This window comes from Arachis ipaensis, chromosome B08 (genome assembly GCF_000816755.2).
Source record: "Arachis ipaensis cultivar K30076 chromosome B08, Araip1.1, whole genome shotgun sequence".
Classification (NCBI taxonomy): Eukaryota; Viridiplantae; Streptophyta; class Magnoliopsida; order Fabales; family Fabaceae; genus Arachis; species Arachis ipaensis.
Genome location: NC_029792.2, coordinates 13,236,599 through 13,244,302, shown reverse-complemented (window position 1 = coordinate 13,244,302; position 7,704 = coordinate 13,236,599). Strand labels below are relative to the sequence as shown.

General features: G+C 38.4%; 1 long non-coding RNA gene across 1 annotated transcript in view; it reads right to left on the bottom strand.

Moving 5' to 3' along the window:
* The window catches only part of LOC110265720, an 18,475-nt gene continuing 11,275 nt past the window's right edge, over positions 505–7,704 (bottom strand). Inside the window, exon 3 of the long non-coding RNA XR_002351966.1 lies at positions 505–515. This is a non-coding gene — a long non-coding RNA (uncharacterized LOC110265720). The remainder of the gene's footprint in view (positions 516–7,704) is intronic.

Here is a 7,704-nt window from a genome sequence, read left to right as displayed (position 1 = left end):
TTTCTGGGACATTTGCCAGGGAACCAAATCCCATTTCTTCCACAATATCTTTCTTCTCTTGACTCATTTCCCTGTACACTGTTGATATTGCCTTTGTTTGGCATCTGCAATAATGAGTTTTCTGCAAGTTTTGAAACAGAATATGAGGATATGTTTATAATACGAAATACATATTATTCGAATGAAAGTGGATAAATATATTTAATTTGCTTACATTATAATGTGCCTTCTCCTTCATTGTTGCCATTTTCTTGTTGTGTTTTTCTGTAATGAAAAATTTTGGTCAATACTTCATTGAATACATCAACAAGCACAAGCATGTATATCTTAATCAAGTCAATTAAAATGCCACAACCCACCGAACTGAAAATCGTTCAATCACATAACCAAAACCACAAAGGCCACTGATGAGCGGATAATTTATACGCTTTTTGGCATTGTTTTTAGTATGTTTTTAGTAGAATCTAGTTACTTTTAGGGATGTTTTTATTGGTTTTTATGTTAAATTCACATTTCTGGACTTTACTATGAGTTTGTGTGTTTTTCTGTGATTTCAGGTATTTTCTGGCTGAAATTGAGGGACTTGAGCAAAAAGTCAGATTCAGAGGTTGAAGAAGAACTGCTGATGCTGTTGGATTCTGACCTCCTTGCACTCAAAGTTGATTTTCTGGAGCTACAAAACTCAAAATGGCGCGCTTCCAATTGCGTTGGAAAGTAGACATCCAGGGCTTTCCAGAAATATATAATAGTTCATACTTTGCCTGAGTTTAAATGACGCAAACTGGCGTTCAACGCCAGCTCTCTGCCCAATTCTGGCGTCCATCGCCAGAAACAAGTTGCAAAGTGGAGTTCAACGCCCAAACTGGCACAAAAGCTGGCGTTCAACTCCAAGAATGACCTCTGCACGTGTAACATTCAAGCTCAGCCCAAGTACACACCAAGTGGGCCCCGGAAGTGGATTTATGCATCAATTACTTACTTCTGTAAACCCTAGTGACTAGTCTAGTATATATAGGACCTTTTACTATTGTATTAGACATCTTTGGATCATCTTTGGATTGTTTTATGATCTATTGATCACGTTTGTGAGGGCTGGCCTCTCGGCCATGCCTGAACCTTTCACTTATGTATTTTCAACGGTAGAGTTTCTACACTCCATAGATTAAGGTGTGGAGCTCTGCTGTTCCTCAAAGATTAATGCAAAGTACTACTGTTTTTCTATTCAATTCGACTTATTCCGCTTCTAAGATAATCATTCGCACCCAAGAAAATGATGAAGGTGATGATTATGTGACGCTCATCATCATTCTCACTTATGAACGCGTGCCTGACAACCACTTCTGTTCTACATGCAAACAAGGCAGAATGAATATCTCTTGGATATCTAATACAGGGGACCGAGTCCGAGTTATTAGCATCTTTGTAGTATAAGCTAGATTGATGGCGGCATTCATGAGAATCCAGAAAGTTTAAACCTTGTCTATGGTATTCCGAGTAGGATTCAGTGATTGAATGACTGTGACGAGCTTCAAACTCGCGAGTGCTGGGCGTAGTGACAGACGCAAAAGGATCAATGGATCCTATTCCAGTATGATCGAGAACCTCCTACCAATGAATTACATAAGTATTTCTATCCCTTCTTTTATTTATTATTCGAAAACACCATTATCACTTTATATCTGCCTGACTGAGATTTACAAGGTGACCATAGCTTGCTTCAAACCAACAATCTCCGTGGGATCGACCCTTACTCACGTAAGGTTTATTACTTGGACGACCCAGTGCACTTGCTGGTTAGTTATGCGAAGTTGTGAAGTTACGTTTGGACCATGGTTCTATGCACCTGTTTGGCGCCATTGCCAGGGAAAGAACGAACGAACAATTTTACAAAATACAAATCTGAGTGATCATGATTTTGCATTCCAAGTTTTTGGCGCCGTTGCCGGGGATTGTTCGAGTTTGGACAACTGACGGTTCATCTTGTTGCTCAGATTAGGTAATTTTCTTTTTGTTTTGTTTTCAAAAAAATTTTTCAAAAAAAAATCTTTCAAAAATCTCTCCTTTGTTTTCGAAAAATTAAAAGAAAATACAAAAAAAATCATAAAATCATAAAAATAAAAAATATTTCATGTTTCTTGTTTGAGTCTTGAGTCAATTTTTAAGTTTGGTGTCAACTGCATTTTTCTAAAAATTTCTTGCATTTTTCGAAAATTCATGCATTCATAGTGTTCTTCATGATCTTCAAGTTGTTCTTGGTAAGTCTTTTTGTTTGATCTTGATGTTTTCATGTTTTGTGTTGTATGGTGTTTTTCATATGCATTATTGAAATCTTAGTGTCTAAGCATTAAAGATTTCTAAGTTTGGTGTCTTGCATGTTTTCTTTGCATTGAAAATTTTTCAAAAATATGTTCTTGATGTTCATCATGATCTTCATAGTGTTCTTGGTGTTCATCTTGACATTCATAACATTCTTGCATGCATTCATTGTTTTTATCTAAAAATTCCATGCATTGCATTATTTTTATGTTTTTCTCTCTCATCTTTAAAAATTCAAAAAATAAAAAAAAAATATCTTTCCCTTTTTCTTCTCATAAATTTCGAAAATTAGATTTGACTTTTTCAAAAATTTTTAAAATCTAGTTGTTTTTATGAGTCAAATCATATTTTCAATTTAAAAATCTTATCTTTTTCAAAATCTTTTTCAAAAATCAAATCTTTTTCAATTTTCTTAGTTATTTTCAAAAATTATAAAAATATTTTTTCAAAAATCTTTTTCTTATTTTTACATCATATTTTCGAAAATAACAATAACAATTAATGTTTTGATTCAAAAATTTCAAGTTTGTTACTTGTTTGTTAAGAAAGATTCAAACTTTGAGTTCTAGAATCATATCTTGTGATTTCTTGTGAATCAAGTCATTAATTGTGATTTTAAAAATCAAATCTTTTTCAAAACTAATTTCAATCATATCTTTTCAAAAATATCTTTTATCTTATCTTTTTCAAAAATATCTTTTCTAACCTCTTATCTTCTTATCTTTTCAAAATTGATTTTCAAAATTGTTTCAACTAACTAACTAACTTTTTGTTTGTTTCTTATCTTTTTCAAAACTACCTAACTAACTCTCTCTCTCTAATTTTCGAAAATATCTTCCCTCTTTTTCAAAATTTCTTTTTAATTAACTAATTATTTTGATTTTTTTATTTTAATTTTCGAAAATTACTAACCTTTTTCAAAAACTATTTTCAAAAATCACTAACTCTTTTTCAAAAATAATTTTCAAAAATTCTCTCCCTCTCCTATCTTCTTCTATTTATTTATTCATCTACTAACACTTCATCTCACCCAAATTCGAACCCCATCCTCCATCTGTGTTCGAATTTTTCTTCTTCTTTTCTTCTACTCACATAAAGAACCTATTTACTGTGGTAAAAAGGATTCCTATTATTATTATTTTTTCTGTGCCCTCTTCTTTGTCATATAAGCAGGAGCAAGGACAAGAACATTCTTGTTGAAGCAGATCCTGAACCTGAAAGGACTCTGAAGAGAAAATTAAGAGAAGCTAAAATACAACAATCCAGAGACATCCTGACAGAAATTTTCGAACAGGAAGAGGAGATGGCAGCCGAAAATAATAATAATGCAAGGAGGATGCTTGGTGACTTTACTGCACCTAATTCCACAAAGGACTGACCAAAAAGTGTCCTTCTGACATGCTTTCAGAATGGACCATTCTGGATATATTCTATGATGGTCTGTCTGAGTTATCAAAGATGTCATTGGACACCTCTGCAGGTGGATCCATTCACCTAAAGAAAACGCCTGCAGAAGCTCAAGAACTCATTGACATGGTTGCTAATAACCAGTTCATGTATACTTCTGAAAGGAATCCTGTGAATAATGGAACGCCTATGAAGAAGGGAGTTCTTGAGATTGATACTCTGAATGCCATATTGGCTCAGAATAAAATATTGACTCAGCAAGTCAATATGATCTCTCAAAGTCTGAATGGAATGCAAGCTGCATCCAACAGTACTCAAGAGGCATCTTCTGAAGAAGAAGCTTATGATCCTGAGAACCCTGCAATAGCAGAGGTAAATTATTTAGGTGAACCTTATGGAAACACCTATAATCCATCATGGAGAAATCATCCAAATTTCTCATGGAATGATCAAAAGCCTCAACAAGGCTTCAATAATGGTGGAAGAAACAGGTTTAGCAACAGCAAGCCTTTTCCATCATCCACTCAGCAAAAGACAGAGAACTCTGAACAAAATTCCTCTAATTTAGCAAACTTAGTCTCTGATCTATCTAAGGCCACTCTGAGTTTCATGAATGAAACAAGGTCTTCCATTAGGAATTTGGAAGCACAAGTAGGCCAGCTGAGTAAAAGGATCACTGAAATCCCTCCTAGTGTTCTCCCAAGCAATACAGAAGAAAATCCAAAAGGAGAATGCAAGGCCATAGAATTGATCACCATGGCCGAACCTGTAAAGGGGGGAGAGGACGTGAATCCCAAGGAGGAAGACCTCCTGGGACGTCCAGTGGTCCATAAGGAGCTTCCCTCTGAGGAACCAAAGGAATCTGAGGCTCACCTAGAGACCATAGAGATTCCATTGAACCTCCTTATGCCATTCATGAGCTCTGATGAGTATTCTTCTTCTGAAGAGAATGAGGATGTTACTGAAGAGCAAGTTGCCAAGTACCTTGGTGCAATCATGAAGCTGAATGCCAGTTTATTTGGTAATGAGACTTGGGAAGATGAACCTCCCTTGTTCACCAATGAACTGAGTGATCTGGATCAACTGAGATTGCCTCAGAAGAAACAGGATCCTGGAAAGTTCCTAATACCTTGTACCATAGGCACCATGATCTTTAAGGCTCTGTGTGACCTTGGTTCAGGGATAAACCTCATGCCCCTCTCTGTAATAGAAAAACTGGGAATCTATGGGGTGCAAGCTGTTAAAATCTCATTAGAGATGGCAGACAATTCAAGAAAACAGGCTTATGGACAAGTAGAGGACATATTAGTAAAGGTTGAAGGCCTTTACATCCCTACTGATTTCATAGTCCTAGATACTGGGAAGGATGAGGATGAATCCATCATCCTTGGAAGACCCTTCCTAGCCACAGCAAGAGCTGTGATTGATGTGGACAGAGGAGAATTGGTCCTTCAACTAAATGAGGACTCCCTTGTGTTTAAAACTCAAGGTTCTCCTTCTGTAACCATGGAGAGGAAGCATAACAGGCTTCTCTCAAAACAGAGTCAACCAGAGCCCCCACAGTCAAACTCTAAGTTTGGTGTTGGGAGGCCACAACCAAACTCTAAGTTTGGTGTTGAACTTCCATATCCAAACTCTAAGTTTGGTGTTGGGAAGTCTCAACAATGCTCTGAACATCTGTGAGGCTCCATGAGAGCCCACTGTCAAGCTATTGACATTAAAGAAGCGCTTGTGGGAGGCAACCCAATTTTTATCTAATTTTATTCTTCTTGTTCTTTCATGTTTTATTAGGTTGATGATCATGTGGAGTCACAAAAACTACAAAAAAATTGAAAACGGAATCAAAAACAGCAGAAGAAAAATCACACCCTGGAGGAAGCACCTGTCTGGCGTTCAACGCCAGAACAGAGCATGGTTCTGGCGCTGAACGCCCAAAATGGGCAGTATCTAGGCGCTGAACGCCCAAAATGGGCAGCATCTGGGTGCTGAACGCCAGAATTGCACCCTGGAGAAAAGCTGGCACTGAACGCCCAGAACAAGCATGTTTCTGGCGTTCAACGCCAGAAATGGGCAACAAATGGGAGCTGAACGCCCAGAGTTGTGTGCAAGGGCATTTCGCATGCCCAATTTGGTGCAAGGTTGTAAATCCTTGAACACCTCAGGATCTGTGGACCCCACAGGATCACCTCAGGATCTGTGGACCCCACAGGATCTCCACCTACCTCCACTCACTTCTTCTCACCCCTCTTTCACACAATCCCATAAACACTCTTCCCCAAAACTCTTCACCAATCACCTCAATCTCTCTTCCCCATCACCACCCTCACCACTCACATCCATCCACTCTACCCCATAAACCTACCTCATAAACTCCACCTACCTTCAAAATTCAAAATCACTTTCCCACCCAAACCCTCCCTAAATGGCCGAAACCAACCCACCCTCCTTTCCCTATATAAAGCCTTCCATTCTTCCTCCAAATCACACAACACAACCCTCTCTTCTCTTCTAGGCCGAATCCATCCTTCTCCCTCTCTACCATATTTTCTTCTTCTTCTTCTCTTCTTTCTTTTCTTGCTCGAGGGCGAGTAATATTCTAAGTTTGGTGTGGTAAAAGCATAAGCTTTTTGTTTTTCCATTACCATTGATGGCACCTAAGACCGGAGAATCCTCTAGAAAAGGAAAAGGGAAGGCAAAAACTTCCACCTCCGAGTCACGGGAGATGGAAAGGTTCATCTCTAAAGCCCATCAAGACCACTTCTATGATGTTGTGGCCATGAAGAAGGTGATCCCCGAGGTCCCTTTCAAACTCAAGAGAAATGAGTATCCGGAGATCTGACATGAAATCCAAAGAAGAGGTTGGGAAGTTCTAACAAACCCCATCCAACAAGTCGGCATCCTAATGGTTCAAGAGTTCTATGCTAATGCATTGATCACTAGGAACCATGATCAAAGTAAGAACCCGAACCCAAAGAATTATCTCACCATGGTTCGGGGGAAATACTTAGATTTTAGTCCGGAAAATGTGAGGTTGGCGTTCAACTTGCCAAACATGGAAGAGAACGCACACCCCTACACAAGGAGAGTCAACTTTGATCAAAGGTTGGACCAAGTCCTCATGGACATAGGTGTAGAAGGAGCTCAATGGAAGATTGACTCAAAAGGCAAACCGGTTCAACTAAGAAGACTGGACCTTAAGCCTATAGCTAGAGGATGGTTGGAGTTTATTCAATGCTCAATCATTCCCACTAGCAACCGGTCTGAAGTTACTATAGACCGGGCCATCATGATCCATAGCATCATGATTGGAGAATAGGTGGAAGTTAATGAGATTATACCTCAAGAACTCTACAAAGTGGCAGACAAATCCTCCACTACGGCAAGGTTAGCCTTTCCCCACCTCATTTGCCACCTATGTAACTCGGCTGGGATTGACATGGAGGGAGATATCCTCATTAATGAGGACAAGCCCATCACCAAGAAGAAGATGGAGCAACCAAAAGAAGCTCATCATCAAGAAATCCCTGAGATGCCTCAAGGGATGCACTTTCCTCCACAGAACTATTGGGAGCAAATCAATACCTCCCTAGGAGAACTGAGTTCCAACATGGGACAATTAAGGGTGGAACATCAAGAGCACTCCATCATCCTTCATGAAATAAGAGAAGATCAAAAAGCAATGAAGGAGGAGCAACAAAGACAAGGAAGAGACATAGAAGAGCTCAAGGACATCATTGGTTCCTCAAGAAGGAAACGTCATCATCACTAAGGTGGACTCATTCCTTGTTCTTATTCTCTGTTTTTCGTTTTCTCTATGTTAAGTGCTTATCTATGTTTGTGTCTTATTACATGATCATTAGTGTTTAGTAACTTTGTCTTAAAGTTATGAATGTCCTATGAATCCATCACCTCTCTTAAATAAAAATTGTTTTAATTCAAAAGAACAAGAAGTACATGAGTTTCGAATTTATCCTTGAACTT